Source organism: Schistocerca nitens, chromosome 9, assembly GCF_023898315.1.
Source record: "Schistocerca nitens isolate TAMUIC-IGC-003100 chromosome 9, iqSchNite1.1, whole genome shotgun sequence".
Lineage (NCBI taxonomy): Eukaryota > Metazoa > Arthropoda > Insecta > Orthoptera > Acrididae > Schistocerca > Schistocerca nitens.
Genome location: NC_064622.1, coordinates 24,127,069 through 24,147,894, shown reverse-complemented (window position 1 = coordinate 24,147,894; position 20,826 = coordinate 24,127,069).

Below are 20,826 nucleotides of genomic sequence, written 5' to 3'. Positions count from 1 at the left end.
GCGTTCCGACGTTACTGAGCTGTGGGGGGGGGGGGGGGGGGGCAGGAACATTTACTATCATATGGCGGGAAAATAATTTGCAAGTCTCTATCCCACCAATTGGCATTAAAATCTGAACTTTTCCTAGATACAAGAGTTTAACCGCTGGCTCATTTTTCAGGCTAGCACATGGGAAGTTGTAGTACACAAACTGGAAACCAAACATTGTCAGCTGATAGCTTGTGTAGTGCTACGTTATGAAACAATGTGTGTATAGTGTGTGCGATATGTGCGTAACTTAGAGCGAGAAATGACTGAACAGTGGTACACTAGTCTTTTAGATTATTAAATAAGTTCTTCACAAAACAGTGATATACAGTAGGGAAAACCGAATGACACAGCAATGTTTTAAACAGACTGGCGTTATATACTGGAGAATGAAGGTTCCAGTCTTCATTCAGTCATCCTGATTTAGGTGTACTGTGGTTTCCCTAAACCACTTCAGGCAAATGCCTGGCCGACAAAAGATGTCTCATCCTGGTCAAATTAGATCCGTAATATGGAAACATCAGTATATATGAATGATGTTACTTTTGATGTTCTTAAACTGACATGGCATGCCCAGCGTCCTTGAAAAAGTGATCCAAAGATGAATAAAACTCTACTAATGCTGCTGCTGCTGCTTTTACTACTAAACTGATGTGATATGGGATCGAAATGCAGTAGTAGAAATCAGTATAAAGGCATAGATATTTGTAGGAAAATTAACATTGTCGCGTGGAATAGCTGTGCACAGTGTATATGCAATACTATGAGACCCAGTATACTGACAAATGTAGTCAGAACCGTATCTGATTTCGGTAGTACAACATATAACAAGACATCTACGACTCAGGTGGTAGATGGTGGAACTCGGTATAAAGCCAATCGGCTGTGTGTGTTGTTAACGTGTGCGTATGTGGCTTTACTGGAGATCGGAAACAGACGCTTTTAGTGACAGTACGTGTTGTGACAAAGCCACGCAGAAAACAGTTATCACGAGACGAAAAAGCAAAAATCGGTGCGTGCAAGGAAATAAGACTCTAGTCTTCCAGTCGCCAAGACGTTGAACCGTTAAAGTATACTGACTGATAATTTCGTTAGATTGAGCGTACTATATAGGCAGAAAGGAAAATATGGGCTAAGCAGAAAATTATTTGAGAAATCGAAGCGGTTCCTTTTGCGCAAAGCAAGAGTCACAAAATGTTATTATTCTCAGTTTGTTGCTGATTCACGGCTGTCGGCAACTGCCAGACGTGTACGACAAATTTTGTCAAATGACAAACATCTTGCATTCAAGAAACGACTCCAGAAACCTGTCTTAAAACTCAGACATAAAAAGGCTAGATTGGAGTTTGCTGAAAAACATATGTCATGATCTTCAGAATAGGATAAAGTGATCTTCAGTGATGAGAAGAGGTTTAGTGCAGATGGGCCGGATGGTTTTCAGTGCTACTGGTATGATATGAGAACAGAGCAGCAGGTAAGGATGAGGAGAAATTTTGAAGGTAGAAGTGTTAAGATTTGGGCAGTCTTGTATGCTAAAGGTAAATCATACTTTGCGCGGTTGAACACTAGAATGAACTCTAACTTATACACAGGGATGCTAGAGACAGAATTGATTAGAATGTATGAGGGCCTAGGGAACGAAAGGCTAATGCTTCAACAAGACAATGTATGTGTGCACGTTCCTACTACAACCAAAAAGTAGTTTGTATTCCATCCAGGAAATGCAAACTCCTTACTTTGTTACTGGCATTATGAAAGATACTTCGTTATTCTGTCATTATTGTTTATGTGTAACACGTATCTACCACTTTCGTAATAAATTTGATACTATGTGATACAGACATTGTACTATTACTTTCGTAGGAACCCTGTCTTTAAACTGATTTCCACTACTGTACTGTACATAACATATGGCGTAGATTGTGCTGACCTTATTACAAAGAAAGAATGTCTCCATAGGTGGCTGATCAGTAATACCGGATCTGGAAAACTTACTTCTGTTTAACGCGGTGTCTCTGTTATTTTGAACACTGCCTGTGTGCCACATAACGCATACGCCTTCCCAGCAGAGAGCCTTTCGGCGTGTCATGAATTGTGGCGCCACTGGGTTAGCTGCAGGCTGGGATTCTGGCGGCAGGGCGTGTCTGGTGACGTTCGAGGGCCACAACGCAGGCCATTCATCCACCCTGCGCCCCCCGCTCCGCAGGCCACACAGCTCAACGCGGGCTGCCGTGACTCACGCGCTGCAGTTACTCCTCCAAGAGGCCAGCGATGAAAAACTCCTTTAATGAGATTGGCTTATGCTTCTGGTTTCAGTCGGCTGAATGCCAGTACCATAACAAAAGCACCGCGTAACTCCCCATTCCTTTTCTTTACAATTCATATCGAACAGTTTTAAAACAATGCATTTTTAGCGAATTTATCGAAGTACATTTCATACACTGTTTCACTTACCAGCAACATGAAGTTAAGATTTCAGTGGCAGTAATAGCACTGGTTGGTGTACATCGAAACTACACTACTATTTCAAGGACGAATAGATACACTGAGAGCCGGCCGGAGTGGTCGAGCGGTTCTAGGCGCTACAGTCTGGAACCGCGCAACCGTTACGGTCGCAGGTTCGAATCCTGCCTCGCGCACGGATGTGTGTGCTGTCCTTAGGTTGTTAGGTTTAAGTAGTTCTAAGTCTTGGGGACTGATGAACTCAGATGATAAGTCCCATAGTGCTCAGAGGCATTTGAACCATTTGATACACTGAGGTGAGAACAGTCTTGGGATACCTCCTGATGTCGTGTCGGACCTCCTTTCGTCCGGCGTAGCGCAGCAGCTGGACGTGGCGGGGACTCGACAAGTCGTTGGAAGTCAGCTGCAGAAGTACTGAGCCATACTGCCTCCGTAGCCGTCCATGATTCAGAGACTGTTACCGGTGCAGGATTTTGTGCTCGAACTGACCTCGACTATGTCCGTTAAATGTTCGATGGGATTCATGTCTGAATGGCCAAATCATTCGGTCCTGTTGTCCAGAATCTTCTTCAAAAAAATCGCGACCGGTTGTGGCCTTGTCCATTGTCGTCTAGAAAATTTTTTATCGTTATTTGTGAACATGAAATCCGTGAACTGTTGCAAACTCCAACTAGCCGAACATAACCATTTGCAGCCAGAGATAGTAAGTTCCGTTGGATCAAAGGGCCCAGTCCATTCCACGTAAACACAGCCCACACCATTATGGAGCCACCACCAGCTTGCACAGTGCCTTGTTGACAACTTGGGTCCGTGGCTTCGTGCGGTTTGCGCCACACTCGAACCCTACGAGGTGCATTCAAGTTCTAAGGCCTCCGATTTTTTTTCTAATTAACTACTCACCCGAAATCGATGAAACTGGTGTTACTTCTCGACGTAATCGCCCTGCAGACGTACACATTTTTCACAACGCTGACGCCATGATTCCATGGCAGCGGCGAAGGCTTCTTTAGGAGTCTGTTTTGACCACTGGAAAATCGCTGAGGCAATAGCAGCACGGCTGGTGAATGTGCGGCCACGGAGAGTGTCTTTCATTGTTGGAAAGAGCCAAAAGTCACTAGGAGCCAGGTCAGGTGAGTAGGGAGCATGAGGAATCACTTCAAAGTTGTTATCACGAAGAAACTGTTGCGTAACGTTAGCTCGATGTGCGGGTGCATTGTCTTGGTGAAACAGCACATGCGCAGCCCTTCCCAGACGTTTTTGTTGCAGTGCAGGAAGGAATTTGTTCTTCAAAACATTTTCGTAGGATGCACCTGTTACCGTAGTGCCCTTTGGAACGCAATGGGTAAGGATTACGCCCTCGCTGTCCCAGAACATGGACACCATCATTTTTTTACCACTGGCGGTTACCCGAAATTTTTTTGGTGGCGGTGAATCTGTGTGCTTCCATTGAGCTGACTGGCGCTTTGTTTCTGGATTAAAAAATGGCATCCACGTCTCATCCATTGTCACAACCGACGAAAAGAAAGTCCCATTCGTGCTGTCGTTGCGCGTCAACATTGCTCGGCAACGTGCCGCACGGGCAGCCGTGTGGTCGTCCGTCAGCATTCGTGGCACCCACCTGGATGACACTTTTCGCATTTTCAGGTCGTCATGCAGGATTGTGTGCACAGACCCCACAGAAATGTCAACTCTGGAGGCCATCTGTTCATCAGTCATTCGGCGATGCCCCAAAACAATTCTCTCCACTTTCTCGATCATGTCGTCAGACCGGCTTGTGCGAGCCCGAGGTTGTTTCGGTTTGTTGTCACATGATGTTCTGCCTTCATTAAACTGTCGCACCCACGAACGCACTTTCGACACATCCACAACTCCATCACCACATGTCTCCTTCAACTGTCGATGAATTTCAATTGGTTTCACACCACGCAAATTCAGAAAACGAATGATTGCACGCTGTTCAGGTAAGGAAAACGTCGCCATTTTAAGTATTTAAAACAGTTCTCATTCTCGCCGCTAGCGGTAAAATTCCATCTGCCGTACCGTGCTGCCATCTCTGGGACGTATTGACAATGAACGCGGCCTCATTTTAAAACAATGCGCATGTTTCTATCTCTTTCCAAGCCGGAGAAAAAAAATCGGCGGCCGTAGAACTTGAATGCACCTCGTACCATCAGCTCTTACCAACTGATATCGGGACTCATCCGACCAGGCCACGGTTTTCCAACCAACCGATATGGTCACGAGCCCAGAAGACGTGCTGCAGGCAATATTGTGTTGTTAGCAAAGCTCTCCCGACAGAGCCCATTAACGCCAAATTTCGCCACACTGTGCTAGCTGATACGTTCGTCGTACGTCCCACACTGATTTCTGTGGTTGTTTCGACTCAGTGTTGCTTATCTGTTAGCGCTGAGAACTCTGTGCAAACGTCGCTGCTCTCGGTCGTTAAGTAAAGGCCGTCGTCTAGTGCGTTGTCCGTAGTGAGAGGCAATGCCTGAATTTTGGTATTCTTGGCACACTCTTGACGCTGTGGATCTCGGAATATTGGATTCCCTAACGATTTTCTAAATGTAATGTCCCATTCGTCCAGCTTCAACTACCATTCCACGTTCATAGTCTGTTAATTCCCATTGTGCGGAAACCTTTTTACATGACTCACCTGAGCACAAATGAGACGTCCGCCAGTGCACTGCACTTTTAGACCTCGTGTACGTGATACTAAGCCATCTGTGTATGTGCATAACGTTATCCCATGGCTTTTGTCACCTCAGTGTAAAATACCATAACTTATTAACTACTCGGTGGAAATGAATTGATGTGCGGGACGATGTGGCCACAGGTCTTCCAGTCGTGGACAGAAAGTAGGGCGTTACATGCCGTGCGGTCAGCGTGACTATAGCGCCAAATGGGTCTGTGCCCGAAACATGAGGCAAGTTGAAGGAACGGTAAAAGACAGTATCAGTCGGCGAGAAACAAACCGTGAACAGTGGTGGTGTTCATCATTACAGCATGACCTGGAGACAAAATCTGGATGACTTCACACGGGAAACTGGAAGAAGGACGAAGTCTTACGAGAGTACCTTACGGGTTTGGTACTGCTCCCAGAAATTTTTCACGTGTGTGGAGAGCGTCCGAGCCACAGGCACTGCTACCAGGAGGGGAGGAGGTGGTCGACAACGGTCAACTATGCCATCAGATGGACGCTACGTTGTGCAACGGGCAAGAAGGTGGTGGTTGGGGTGGTTAGTGTTTAACGTCCCGTCGACAACGAGGTCATTAGAGACGGAGCGCAAGTTCGGGTTAGGGAAGGATTGGGAAGGAAATCGGCCGTGCCCTTTCAAAGGAACCATCCCGGCATTTGCCTGAAATGATTTAGGGAAATCACGGAAAACGTAAATCAGGATGGCTGGAGACGGGATTGAACCGTCGTCCTCCCGAATGCGAGTCCAGTGGGGCAAGAAGGGACACACGACAAACTGCGGATGTTCAAATGGTTCAAATGGCTCTGAGCACTATGGGACTTAACTGCTGAGGTCATCAGTCCCCTAGAACTGAGAACTACTTAAACCTAACTAACTTAAGGACACCACACACATCCATGCCCGAGGCAGGATTCGAACCTGCGACCGTAGCGATCGCGCGGTTCCAGACTGTATCACCTAGAACCGCTCGGCCACTTCGGTCGGCAACTGCGGATGTAATTGCTTCCACATTTAACAGGGCTGCAAATCGGGCAGTATCAAGCTCCACAGTGGGACGGCGACTGCTTAGGGGTGGTCTCTCGACCAGTACCTTGTGTTCCGTTCACACATGCACATCGGCGGTACAGTCTACAACGGTGCCAAGAGCATAGGGACTGGTCCAACGAAGAGTGAGGTCGCTTGATCTTTCAAGATGAGAGCAGATTCAGTCCGATTAGTGAGTCTGAACGTACCCTCATACGGCGAGAAGGAGGAACACGTAATGCACGCAGAAGCATTGTCGGGCATTTTGGCGTTCCACGTGATGTGGTGTGGCGTGGCGAAGCACCGTGTTGTATGATCATACTGATCTCCAGCTCTTTGAACACGATACACTCGCCGGTCAACATTACTGCGGCACTCTACTCCTTCTCCATGTGCGTCTTTTTAGGGGTGCATTCGGCCTTCAGTTTTAGCTGGAGGAGCTCTTGGTTGTTGTTGTTGTGGTCTTCAGTCCTGAGACTGGTTTGATGCATCTCTCCATGCTAATCTATCCTGTGCAAGCTCCTTCATCTCCCAGTACCTACTGCAACCTACATCCTTCTGAATCTGCTTAGTATATTCATCTCTTGGTCTTCCTCTACGATTTTTACCCTCCACGCTGCCCTCCAATGCTCAATTTGTGATCCCTCGATGCCTCAGGACATGTCCTACCAACCGATCCCTTCTTCTAGTCAAGTTGCCACAAACTTCTCTTCTCCCCAATCCTATTCAATACCTCCTCATTAGTTACGTGATCTACCCATCTAATCTTCAGCATTCTTCTGTAGCACCACATTTCGAAAGTTTCTATTCTCTTCTTGTCTAAACTATTTATCGTCCATGTTTCACTTCCGCGTATCCAATCAGGAGCTGTCAACCGGCCTTTTGGAGGGATGCAGCACCTTACCACAAGACCTTGTAGCCAGCATGAGAGCACGTTTCATTGCCGCCCGTGGTGATCACATGCCCTGTAACGTACTGTAAGTGGGCTGCTTCTGTGTTGGCAGTGGTGTGTAGCGCTTTGCATTGGATCACTGACTGCGCTTTCTGTGTAAGAGACTCTGTGGCTGGTTGGACTCGCTCTTGGAAGTTAATCGCCAGTAGTGTTGGGCAGTTGGATGTTAGTCGCCAGCAGTGATGGATGTACTGTTTGGTAGTTAGACGTGAACAGCCAGCAGTGATGGATGCTCAGTAATAAAAGTACTGTTGGGCAGGTGGTGGTGAACGGCCAGCAGTAACGGGTATTACATGTGACGAATTTCTTTTTCTGACGTACACACGTCGAGATCGTCCGCTCATATTAAGATCTCAGAACTCTGGCATCTCTCTCCCCACATCCACCACTGCTGCCGGCTCACCTCCAACTGCCCAACTCTACAGGCTGTTCACATCCAACTGCCCAACACTACACTCGCGAATAACTTCCAACAACGAGACCAACCAGCTACAGACTGCACACAGCGCAGTCAGCGATTTTAATAGAGAGCGCTACATGACTTTACCAACACAAAAACCAAAAAGCCTACTTACATAGCCCCCATGCTCCCCACAAAAAATTTTACAAATTGTTTTGGGCAGTGCCCAATACTAAAATGGCTCTGAGCACTATGGGACTTAATTTCTGAGGTCATCAGTCCCCTAGAGCTTAGAACTACATAAACCTAACTAACCTAAGGACATCAAAAACATCCATGCCCGAGGCAGGATTCGAACCTGCGACCGTAGCGATCGCGCGGTTCCAGACTGTAGCGCCTAGAAACGCTCGGCCAGTGCCCAATACTGATTTGATAAAATTTTTCATATTAACAATAACATATAGATCAAATGCACACACTTATTGATACCCTGTTGGTCAAAAGCAAAAATTGTCCTCACAGTGCATAAAGACAGTCCTGATCATTCATCACAGTAGTAATTACAGTTTTATGCACAAAGTCTGAGCAGTAAAAGAAAATGCACAGGGAAGTAGTGGATTTCCATGCAGTCTTGAAGTAGTAGTGTTGTCCTTCCAACGGAAAGACAGTGCTGACTCTTGACATGCAGACAGGTAATGGGCCACAACAGAGCAAACCCACAGCAGAGTCAGTCGGAGTTTTGAGGCTACGCTTTCTTTGTAAGAGACTCTCTGGCTGGTTGGACTCGTTGTTGGAAGTTAATCGCCAGTAGTTTTAGCCAGTTGGAAGTTAGTCGCCAGCTGTGATGGAAGTACTGTTGGGGAGTTGGAGGTGAACAGCCAGCAGTGATGGATGTTAGATGTGAGAAGTTAACATTGACGGAGGGTAGAGGTCTGAAGTGTTAACGTAGGCTAACGGTCTGTACATGTTCGACTTGGAGACTGAATTTAATTCATTGAATATTATTCATGATTCAGTGTCAGTTAGACCGTTAGAGAGAGCGCACCGCTAGTTCCTGCTACGAATAAGGCGAGTACATCGTTCGCTTGTTACATATTTTTACGAGCTTCAAACAGGAGCGACTGCAGCAGTGGATAGGAAATGTGATTGTTGTGTACAGATTCGAACTGAGCTGGCGACCCTTCGCTCACAGCTTCAGGCTGCGTTGGCTTCCGTCACACAGTTTGAGGCTGCTGCCAAGGGGCGTCACGTGTCCGCCGATCGGTCGACTGTGACCTCCCCGGGTACTGCCTGCACTGAGGTTGACCCCTCACCCGCGTCGAGTGCGAGATCATTCCAAAGTCTGGCAGGCAGCGAAAAACTTTCCGAGGGGCCGATCGTAGGGCCTCCCCGGTTCGTTTGACGAACAGGTTTCTGGCGTCATCTGTGGCTGACGATGTCTCTGAGCCAGATGCAGTCGTCCACCCTATTCCAGAGGAAGCTTCTCGGCCCGCAACGTCTGGTCGTTCAAAGAGGGTTGTTTTGCCGGTAGTTGGGAGCTCCAACGTCAGGCGTGTAACGGGGCTCCTTAGGAACATGGCTACCAAGGAGGGGAAGGAAGCCAATGTTCACTCTGTGTGCATTCCGGGGGAAAGGGATGTGGAAAGGGTCCTTCCGGATGCCATGAAGACTACAGGGTGCAACGTATGTCGCTTTGGATCGGAGCAGATTCTGTCTGGTTTCGGGCGGCTAGCGGAAATGGTAAAGACTGCCAGTCTTGCTTACGAGACTAAGGCGGAGCTCACCATCTGCAGCATCGTCGGTAGAACCGACTGTGGTTCTTTGGTGCAGAGCCGAGCTGAGAGTCTGAATCAGAGGCTCAGGCAGTTCTGTGACCGTGTAGGCTGCAGATTCCTTGACTTGCGCCTTAGGGTGGTGGGTTTCCGAGTTTCGCTTAATAGGTCAGGAGTCCACTACACACAGGAGGCGGCTACACGGGTATCCGGGGCTGTGTGGAAGGAACTGGGCGGTTTTTTAGGTTAGAGGGTCTCAGCGAAACACAGAACGGACGTCCGTCTAAAAGTGGGCAGGTAAAACACAGTAAGGTAGATGTAGAAACTATTGGTATTGTAGTTGTAAATTGTCGTAGCTGTGTTGGGAAAGAACCAGAGCTCCAAGCCCTAATAGAAAGTACTGAAGCTCAAATACTTGTAGGTACAGAGAGCTAGCTGAAGCCGAAAATAAGTTCAGCCGAAATTTTTTCAAACGATCTAACAATGTTCAGAAACGGTAGATTAAATACAGTTGGTGGTGGAGTATTTATTGCTGTCAGAGATAGTTTTCCTTGTAGCGAAATTGAAGTAGATAGTTCATGTGAAATAGTATGCGTAGACGTTATACCTCACAATCGGACTAAACTTTAATTGGATCGTTTCACCGACCCCCCCGACTCAGAAGATATAGTTGAACAGTTCAACGAAAACTTGAGTCTCATTTCAAATAAGTGCCCCGCTCATACAATTATAGTCGTTGGTGACTTTTATCTACCCTCGATATACTGCAAAAATTACACGTTTAAAACCGGCGGCAGGCATAAAACATCATCCGAAATTGTACTGAATGCCTTATCAAAAAATTATTTTGAACAATTAGTTCATCAGCCCACTCGAAGCGTAAATGGTTGCGAAAGCATACTTGACCTCTTAGCAACAAATAATCCTGGACAAATAGTGAGTGTTGTGACGAATAAAGGGATTAGCGACCACAAGGCAGTTGCTGCTAGGCTTAATACCGTAATACCTACAACCATAAAAAAACCGCAAAGTATATCTATTTAAAAAAGCTAATAAAAATGCTCTTAACTCCATTTTAAGAGACAGTCTCCACTCCTTCCGATGTGATCATGTAAGTGTAGAAAAGTGTAGTAGTATCAACAGCACTTGAGAGGTATATACCACATAAATTACTAAGTGATGGTACTGATCCCCCATGGTACACAAAACGGGTCATATCGTTGTTGCAGAAGCAACGAAAAAAGCATGCCAAATTTAAAAGAACGCAAAATCCCTAAGATTGTCAAAGTTTTACAGAAGTTCGATATACAGCACATACTTCAATGCGAGATGCTTTTAATAATTTCCACAACGAAATTCTGTCTCGAAATCTGGCAGAAACCCCAAAGAGATTCTGGTTATGCATAAAGCACACCAGTTCCAAGACGCAATCAATACCTTCACTGCGCGATAACAACGGTGAAGTCACTGATGACAGTGTCACTAAAGCAGAGTTATTAAACACGATTTTCTGAAACTCCTTCACCAAAGAAGACGAAGTAAATATTCCTGAATTCCAATGAAGAACAACTGCCAAGATCAGAAACATAGAAGTAGATATCCTCGGTGTAGCAAAGCAGCCTAAATCACTTAATAAAGGCAAGGCCTCCAGTCCAGATTGTATACCAGTCAGGTTCCTCTCAGAGTATGCTTATAAAATAGCTCAATATTTAGCAATTATATACAACCGCTCGCTCACAGAAAGATCCGTAACTAAAGACTGGAAAATTGCTCAAGTCACACCAATACCCAAAAAGAGAAGTAGGAGTAATCCTCTGAATTACAGGCCTATATCACTAACGTCGATTTGCAGTAGTGTTTTAGAACATATACTGTATTCGAACATTATAAAGTACCTCGAAGAAAACGATTTATTGACATATAGTCAACAAGGATTCAGAAAATATCGTTCTTGTGAAGCACAACTAGCTGTTTATACTCATGAAGTAATAAGTGCTATCGACAGGGGATGCCAAATTGATTCCATATTTTTAGATTTCCAGGAGACTTTCGACACCGTTCCTCACAAGTGTCTTGTAACCAAACTGCCTGGCTATGGAATATCGCCTCAGTTGTGCGACTGGATTCGTGATTTCCTGTCAGAAAGGTCACAGTTCGTAGTAATAGACGGAAAGCCATCGAGAAAAACAGAAGTAATATCCGGCATTCCCCAAGGAAGTGTTATAGGCCCTCTATTGTTCCTGATCTATATTAACGACATAGGGGACAATCTGAGTAGCCGTCTCAGATTGTTTGCAGATGATGCTTTCATTTACCGTCTTGTAAAGTCATCAGATGATCAAAACGACTTGCAAAATGATTTAGATAAGATATCTGTATGGTGCGAAAAGTGGCAATTGATCCTGAATAAAGAAAAGTGTGAAGTTATTCGCGTGAGTACTAAAAGAAATCAGCTAAATTTCGATTACGCGATAAGTCACACGAATCTGAGGGCTGTAAATTCAACTAAATACTTAGGGATTACAATTACAAATACCCTAAATTGGAACGATCACACAGATAATATTGTGGGTAGAGCAAACCAAAGACTGCGATTCATTGGCAGGACACTTAGAAGGTGCAACAGGTCTACCAAAGCGACTGCTTACATTACGCTTGTCCGCCCTATTCTGGAGTATTGCTGTGCGTTGTGGGATCCGCATCAGGTGGGACTGACGGATGGCATCGAAAAAGTACAAAGAAGGGCAGCTCGTTTTGTATTATCGCGAAGTAGGGGAGATAGTGCCACAGATACGTGAGCTGCAGTTTTTCGTTGCGGCGGGATCTTCTCATGAAATTTTAATCACTAGTTTTCTCCTCCGATTGCGAATACATTCTGGGGAGAAATGATCATCACGATAAAATAAGAGAAATCAGGGCTCGCACAGAAAAATTTAAGTGGTCGTTTTTCCCGCTCGCCGTTCGTGAGTGGAACGGTAGAGAGACAGCTTGAAGGAGGTACATTGAACCCTCTGCCAGGCACTTAATTGTGAATAGCAGAGGAATCACGTAGATGTAGATGTACGTTATGCACATCAAACTGTGTGCAACAAGCGAAGCAGTGGATGGTTGCGTAACTTCAAACAGTGCTAGAGAAGTGGAAGACGTAAGATAACGAAATTTCAAACCAAGCGTCATGTTCACGAAGCACAGCAAACTATGGACCCTATCAAAAAGTTTGTAAATGAGTTAAATAAACTTATCCCATCGTTCGGTAAGGAATTTATCATCTCCGAGCGATCGGGATTTGAAGAGGAAGTGCATATGTAAGAAACCTTGGAAATTAGAAATGCCAAGAGAGTTGTATCGAGAACCAATAACATCAATGCCTTCACTCATTCGTATACAATTATCGACTGTTAACGTGGATGGTAAATCGGCTGGAAAGATAATTTATTGCGCTGCGAGAATTTGGAGGTTCTCTGCCCCCTAAGACACTTTCTCGCGTGCGTGATCTAGGAGGGCAGTAGGTAATATTTACGTCACAGCAAGCAAGGTTGTGAAAATGGGCGTAAGAGAACTACAACTATAGTATGAGTTCTGCTTTTGGCCAACAGGTGGTCAAAGTAACTTGCTTTTGCTTCATTCCTCGTGTGCGTATAAAAATCAAACTCCCTTAGAACAAACTATACCTTCTGTAAGGGGTCTCAAATTGCAATTCATACCACATGGAGCCACTAGACAAAATTCAGCCTCTGGAAATTTGTCTTTTCCGTGCCTGTAAAACATATTCTCGTACTATCTGCAGCTGCGCCTCAAAGGACAGCCAGTTTCACGATAAGCTCCATAACAGACTGTTTCGCACTCGGTTGCATGCCATCAGATTCCATCAGTTCTCATCACCCCGTTACGCCGATATGATTCTGTATGCTTTCTCTAAGAGTGGATTCATAGCTGAACGTCCTGCACGGTTTGCAAATCCTAGGGAGTTAGCCTTACGTCTTGATGGTGCGAATCTTTGTGATCGCAGCGGCGCGCCATTTTTCACTCGGAGTTCATGGAGCAAGTTAATGGCTTGTTTTGAACATTTCTTGAATGTCGACGATGTCCATTTTGTGAAGTGTAATACATGCATCCCCTAGAAGGTTGATCTCTGCGCCTCCTGGAGATTTGTTTTCTGTCGCTCTTCTGATGTACATAGTGAGTCCTTAGTAGTTAATATTTTTCCTGTCATAACTGTTAACACAACGCTTTCAAATGAGCCTTACTAAAGACTGAACTTGCGACCTCGCACTCAAGGGGTTCCTTGTGGGCGGAATGGAGTATTCTCAGGTCGGCGTGTGAACCGTTTCCTTGGCCTCCACCCTGGCGAAACAGTGGAGGTTTTCATCCCGGGAGTGGACGATCCCTGCGCAACACAAAACGAGAAACAGTGCCTTTTGTCCAAAGCTTACGTTAACCTGCAGATTGCAGACGTAGATGTAAATGCATTCAGGCACTGGAACTTCATTTAACTGCTTGCTAAAGTCCACTTAATCGTATTTTTTCTGTATTGTATGACACGGTATATATTATTTTTCTATATTAGTTGTTTCATCTGTTCCAGAAAATAAATAACGAGTGGTGGACCACCTAACTAGCACCATCTTTTTGTAGTGAGGAAGACTCAGTCTAAAAATCCAAAACTTTGTGATCATTCTGCAGAATGTCAACGATTATCAGGTAACACACATTTTTCATTGTACGTATCTATAGTATGGTGAATCGGATTGCTTCTGTTATAGGAGAATACGGAATGCATACTTTCAAGCGCCGATTTATGCATTTTCAGCGACGCCATTGGAATCGATTACCCTTCCAGAATTAGATTTACACTCTGCAGCGGAGTGTGCGCTGATATGAAACTTCCTGGCAGATTAAAACTGTGTACCGGACCGAGACTCGAACTCGGGACCGTTGCCTTTCGCGGGCAAGTGCTCTACCAACTGAGCTACCCAAGCACGACTCACGCCCCGTCCTCACAGCTTTACTTCCGCCAGTACCTCGTCTCCTACCTTCACACAGTTTTAATCTGCCAGGAAGTTCCATTTATCCTTATTAATGACTACTCGAAAATTTTGCATGTATCAGCAGTATTTGCAATACGTTGCACTCAGGGTGCATCGTGTTCGTTATAGCATGGCGAAGAGCAGGCTCAACTCGTTCGCACAGTTTCCCTTTGTATTTTCAGTGTCTGCCGATAAAAAACCCGCGTGGTTGCCTTTCTTTGCGGTTATATACTAAACAGAACTTTGAATCGTACGTGCATTATTCACTCACTCACGACGACAGAGTAGATGCTCAGTTGACTATCTTAGCTAACTGTATCCAATTTGTGATGAAGTACAGGCGACCTATGCTCTTAAAGAAGACGTAAAATGTTTGCTGCTCGTATCGTTTCATAACTGATTTACCTGCTGCACTCAGAGTTTTAGCGTTGTGGTAAGGTCACATGGTCATTTGAAGTTTGCGAAGATCCACATTAACTCATCCTGTAGTTCAATATTTAATATTAATCATATGATTATATATGACCACTCAAAAGTGGCAACGCACCGCTCTCCCTAGCACTTCATTACTCGATTTGAAACTAAGAAGTGATTTCTCAGCACTGAAACGTCACTGGGCAACTCTAATACAGAAGTTGGGATAAATTATTTCATCAATCATTGGGATTGCGAACCCTGTGACCTTTGTTTTCGGTAGCACTCGCTCTTTCAACATCCATATCTTTCTTTTTTTCTTTTTGCTTTTTCTTTTCTAATCAGGAATGTGGCATTTGTTTCTGTAGACGAACATCCTGCCTGAAGCCACTACCGTGTAAGAGGGAGAATGTCATGGCACCACGTGTGTGCGAATAGTTTAAATAATGTTCTGTGAGTTTTCATTATCTAATTGCTCGAGTATTTCCTTTTTGAGGCGGATATAGGGAAGTAGCATTCGCCTAAAGATGATGCGTAAATCTAATTGAAGTTATTGAAGGCCACGCCCTTTGTGCCCAAGTATCAGACCAACGTCCACTTCTACGACGTGTGTATTCCACCCATGTCTCTTAGGCTAGTAATCGCTTAGCTCACTATCTACATTTTTTTCCCAAGTGGAATAGCAGACAGTGAAATCGATATTTTCCCAATCTGTTAGTCATTTGCTATATAATATTACTCTGAATGTCCAGTTTGGGAGTACTCTGAAATATCCCATACATGACTCGCAATAAGTATATCCGATTTTGAGAAACATGAGACACTTCACTGTTCACGGTTCAACGTCCTGCGGCACACTCACTCGCCCAAACTTCCGGAGTTCTCTGTAAGCGTGCTCCTGTTTCTAGACAGCGATTGCCATAGGTAGCAAGGCGGCGATATTCTCCGAACGAGTGAATCAGTGTTTAAACAGCCCATCGCCACCCATTAAGGCAAGCACACTGGAGACCGACTTCATCGGTCAACGCTCGTGGTTCTAGGACTACCTCGAGTGACGACATTCCAGAGAATTCAGCACGCGTCGGCATATAAAGTCAGCGCAGAGTATTTATCCTCCGGTTGAGTCATCTGGTTTCGTGCTTAGTGTAGTGCTGCTTGGCTGTCAGTAGATGGTTTACACCGTTAAATTCTTCACTTGTGTGCCCATAATGTCCGTAGCTGCTTTACAGTTCTGTAGGGTATTTTCGTTCTGTCGTTGCGACTACAAAATATGCTTGTTTTCTTTTTCACCACATGCCTCTCGCTTTGTTGAGGTGACGCATCATCAGTGATCTGTAAAAAGTTGTTTGCATTTTTATTTGCTTTAAGATCGAAACTATCAGTGTCTAAAGAAGAAAAACATCAACGATGGCCAGCCGTTGTGGCCGACCGGTTCTAGGCGCTTCAGTTTGGATCCGCGCGACCGCTACGGTCGCAGGTTCGAATCCTACCTCGGGCATGGGTGTGTGTGATGTCCTTAGGTTAGTTAGGTTGAAGTAGTTCTAAGTTCTAGGGGACTGATGACCTCAGATGTTAAATCCCATAGTGCTCAGAGCCAGCCATCAACGATGTGCTAGCAGACGGCATTTCCCGATGTAGGAGAGAAAACAGGCGGAAATCAGCGTAAGTAAAAACCAACGGATTACTTACGAACTTTTTTTCGATCTTAGAGCAAATCAAAATGTAAATATCTTAATTACAGACCACTGATGATGCTCTACCTCAATAAAGCGAATCGCGTTTGGTGAAAAAAAAAAAAACATCCATTTTTTGTAGTTGCAACAACAGAACAAAAATACCCTGAAGCAAGATTTAGATCCTATTGAATTTTTTCACTCATTGTTACTGTAATTGTTCCGATTTACAACTGGCATTTCAGTACGATAAGTTTATGAGTTCTCTTCACTTGTGCATCGCATTGGCAACTGCAAATGAATGTTGTAACAGGCAACCCGCAGGATAGAGTTAATAGGTTATGTACTTGTCTTCAAGAACTTGACGCCCCAGTTCCAGTTCATATCACTCCCGTTCCTAAGAACGTTCATGTTTTCAGCAGACTAAGTTCCACCATATGTGACATTAGCGTGTTTATAATTTATTTCAAATTTACTTGTAATCCTTCCAAAGAGCACATTATTGTTCGTTTGCACGAAGACTTTTTTGAAATGCAGTTCGTTGTGCCATGTAACGGTTAGGGTATTTGTAACTCACGTAGTCTAATGTTATGTCTAGGATTCTCTCTCCTTACGTTGCATTTGATGCTACATTTTTTAATCTTCAAGGCAGCTGCACGAAACCTAATGGCTTAGCTTCTTTTTAAACAGGTTAAGACAGTTAACAGTTCAACATCTAAGCGGGGACGACCGTTAGTGGTGGGAAGGAGTACAAGTAAAGGCAAGAGAAGCGGCCTACATCAAGCTGTCAGCAGATTCAATTTTTTTTTACGTTTGTTGTTGTTGTGGTCTTGAGTCCTGAGACTGGTTTGATGCAGCTCTCCATGCTACTCTATCCTCTGCAAGCTTCTTCATCTCCCAGTACTACTGCAACCTACATCCTTCTGAATCTGCTTAGTGTATTCATCTCTTGGTCTCCCTCTACGATTTTTACCCTCCACGCTGCCCTCCAATGCTCAATTTGTGATCCCTTGATGCCTCAAAACATGTCCTACCAACCGATCCCTTCTTCTAGTCAAGTTGTGCCACAAACTTCTCTTCTCCCCAATCCTATTCAATACCTCCTCATTAGTTACGTGATCTACCCACCTTATCTTCAGCATTCTTCTGTAGCACCACATTTCGAAAGCTTCTATTCTCTTCTTGTCCAAACTAGTTATCGTCCATGTTTCACTTCCATACATGGCTACACTCCATACAAATACTTTCAGAAACGACTTCCTGACACTTAAATCTATACTCGATGTTAACAAATTTCTCTTCTTCAGAAACGATTTCATTGCCATTGCCAGTCTACATAAGTCGTAAGGTTAGTATTGCCTCACGTGTTCCAACATTTCTACGGAATCCAAACTGATCTTCCCCGAGGTCCGCTTCTACCAGTTTTTCCATTCGTCTGTAAAGAATTCGCGTTAGTATTTTGCAGCTGTGACTTATTAAACTGATAGTTCGGCAATTTTCACATCTGTCAACACCTGCTTTCTTTGGGATTGGAATTATTATATTCTTCTTGAAGTCTGAGGGTATTTTTACGGTATATGATAAAAATTTCCACTGAAGGGAAATACGCAACTGATTATACAGCTATCTTGGCGAGCATTTCACCGGTGAGAGAGACACAAACTTGCAGGTGGTACGTGACCTAGCAACGGCCTTGCCGCGTTGGTAACACCGGTTCCTGTCAGATCACCGAATTTAAGTGCTGTCAGGCTGGCACGTTGATGGGTCACCGTCCGGGTATGTCGAAAGCTGTTGGCAACCAGGGTGCACTCAGCCCTTGTGAGGCCAAATGAGGGGCTACCTGACTGAGAACCAGCCGCACCGGGCACGAAAACTGACAACGGCCGGGAGAGCGATGTGCTGACCACGTGTCCATCAGTATCCGCATCAAAAAATGGTTCAAATGGCTCTAAGCACTATTGGACTCAACATCTGAGGTCATCAGTCCCATAGAACTTAGAACTACTTAAACCTAACTAACGTAAGGACATCACACACGTCCATGACCGAGGCAGGATTCGAACCTGCAACCGTAGCAGCAGCGCGGTTCCGGACTGAAGCGCCTAGAACCGCTCGGCCACATAGAGTACCCGCATCCGGTGACGCCTAAGGTCTGAGGATGACACGGCGGCCAGTCGCTACCGTTGGGCCTTCAAGGCTTGTTCGGTTGGTGTTTGTTTTTTGGTATGAAATCTAACATGTTGCAACAACACAAAATGTCGGTTTTAAAAGCATCTCTACACATGATTTGTTGTGAGATCTCCTAAATACTGGTATTGTAGACTTTCGCTCCATATTTGTGACTTTACTATTTGCGGATTCAGATGTTCGCGAAATTAATGTTTCTGGCATATGTTTAGTGTCTGCTAACAGAAGAGAATATGATAAATCTGTTAAACTTAGAAGGGAAATTCATCACAGGTCGGCGCCCGATACAGTCAAAACTTCACAGGGTGAAGATAACGGGTCACCTGTTCTGGCTTAGACACTCTAATAGTTTCCGAGACAGCGACGCTTAGAGTTTCGACGCCACTTCATTAGACTGCTCGCCCGGAGTATAACCAAGTAGGTCTGCAGCTGGCGATGGCGAGCCCTAACCGGCCTAGATTGTTTTTGTGTCATTGACGTCACAGATAAGGGAACAGCTTCATTTCATTAGAAGCTGTTAAAATTAGTAGCCTTCCATGGAGCCTGCACGGGAAAAGAAGGGATGCTGAAAGTGAGTCTGTAGCAGGAACGACACAATCAGTTTCACACAGGGAGACTGTTAAAAGAGAATTCGTTGATGGTGGCCTTGAATAGTATGAAAGTGTGACCCCGGAAACAAAAGAAGATATAACCGATACAGTGTGCTATTGCACTGAACTTTGGATAAAATTCGGTAAAGGCTAACCGGTCCAAAATCATGGCTCAAGAAATGGCCAAGGCAATCATCAACTTTATAAACGACACACAATTTGTTGAAGGTATGGAACTATTGACTGCAACGGAAATATGCGATGCTGGTATCACATATGCAGCGGCCAACGTCAGAAGCACAAAACAGAAGGCACAAAACAGAAGTAATGTCCCGTTTCGCCAGAAATGAGCGAAGATGAGTCGGAAAGACATTTCGTTCTCCACCAACTGAAAGTAAATTCGAAACAATGTATTTATAAATTAAAAAACATTAAAATTATAAAGTATTTAATAAACCAGCCATTTGGTGATTTATTTCTACCGACCTGTTTAGTACATGCCCCGTGTAAGGAAGAATGGGATTTTTGTTTTCGATTGCAGTTAAAAGCAGGAAGACTCCCTGAGCTTTGTCGAAGTGGTCAGTGAAATTGTTGGCAAAGGAGAGGACGTGCAAACTTACAAGTACAAAACAGCTATCGCAAATGGAGAAGCCAAGTGCTATGCGGTGGACCGACTGGAAATAAATACAGTATGATCGATGTCGTTTTACGGATGCCGGGAATAGTGGACTTCTGGTTGATACACGAACACTGCGACAGAGCGCAATGCCGGCGTCGACATGAGTTCAGTCGGAAACTTCTGAAGGCTACTTACTTGGATGAACTATCTGCACTGCTACGATTAGTGAAATAGCTTTGACAAGCATCGCCTGCGGCCCTTCAATCCGCGAGACACGCTCTGCAGCATTTGATTGCACTCAGGTAAACTTAAAGATTCGACCACTCGACTGCTAACATACGATGTTAACATATTAGGCTGAGGACAATCCAGTGGCAGACAGGTCTTGCGATATTCATCGTGGGCGCACCATCTCGTTGCCCATTTGAATGTGTGCCAAACGAGTTTGGAACAGTAAGAAGATACACGTAATGAAGGTACGTAGTATTCTAACCAGCTTTTTCCCGGAGGCTTCGCCTGCTTACGCATGTGTCGCATATAGTTCACACACATGCACTATATATTTCGTTGTAGACGACGTTCGCGTCATATCTCAGATTCAGCAGCCTGTGACCTGGCTCCTTCACACATTCCTTGTAAGCAACGTCCACACCGTATCTGCGATTCAGCAGTCCATAATGTGCTGAGTCGTTATCTCATTCCTTGTAAGCAACGTTCGTGTCGTACCTCAGATTCACCAGCCCGTGAAGTGCTGGCTCGTTCCCTCATTCCTTGCAAGCGATGTTTACGTTCTTCTGACTTACAAACATTGTGGAGACACATTTACGCACAGACTGAAGACAATGTCTTTGTTGATAGTCTATTTCATTTTTTTTTTTTTTACCATAACGCGATCTCCCTTCCTTCCTTCATTTCTTCGCAAACAGTTTTGCCTTTTTTCCTTTCCACTGAATGTGCCCGACAGACTACACTTTTATTTG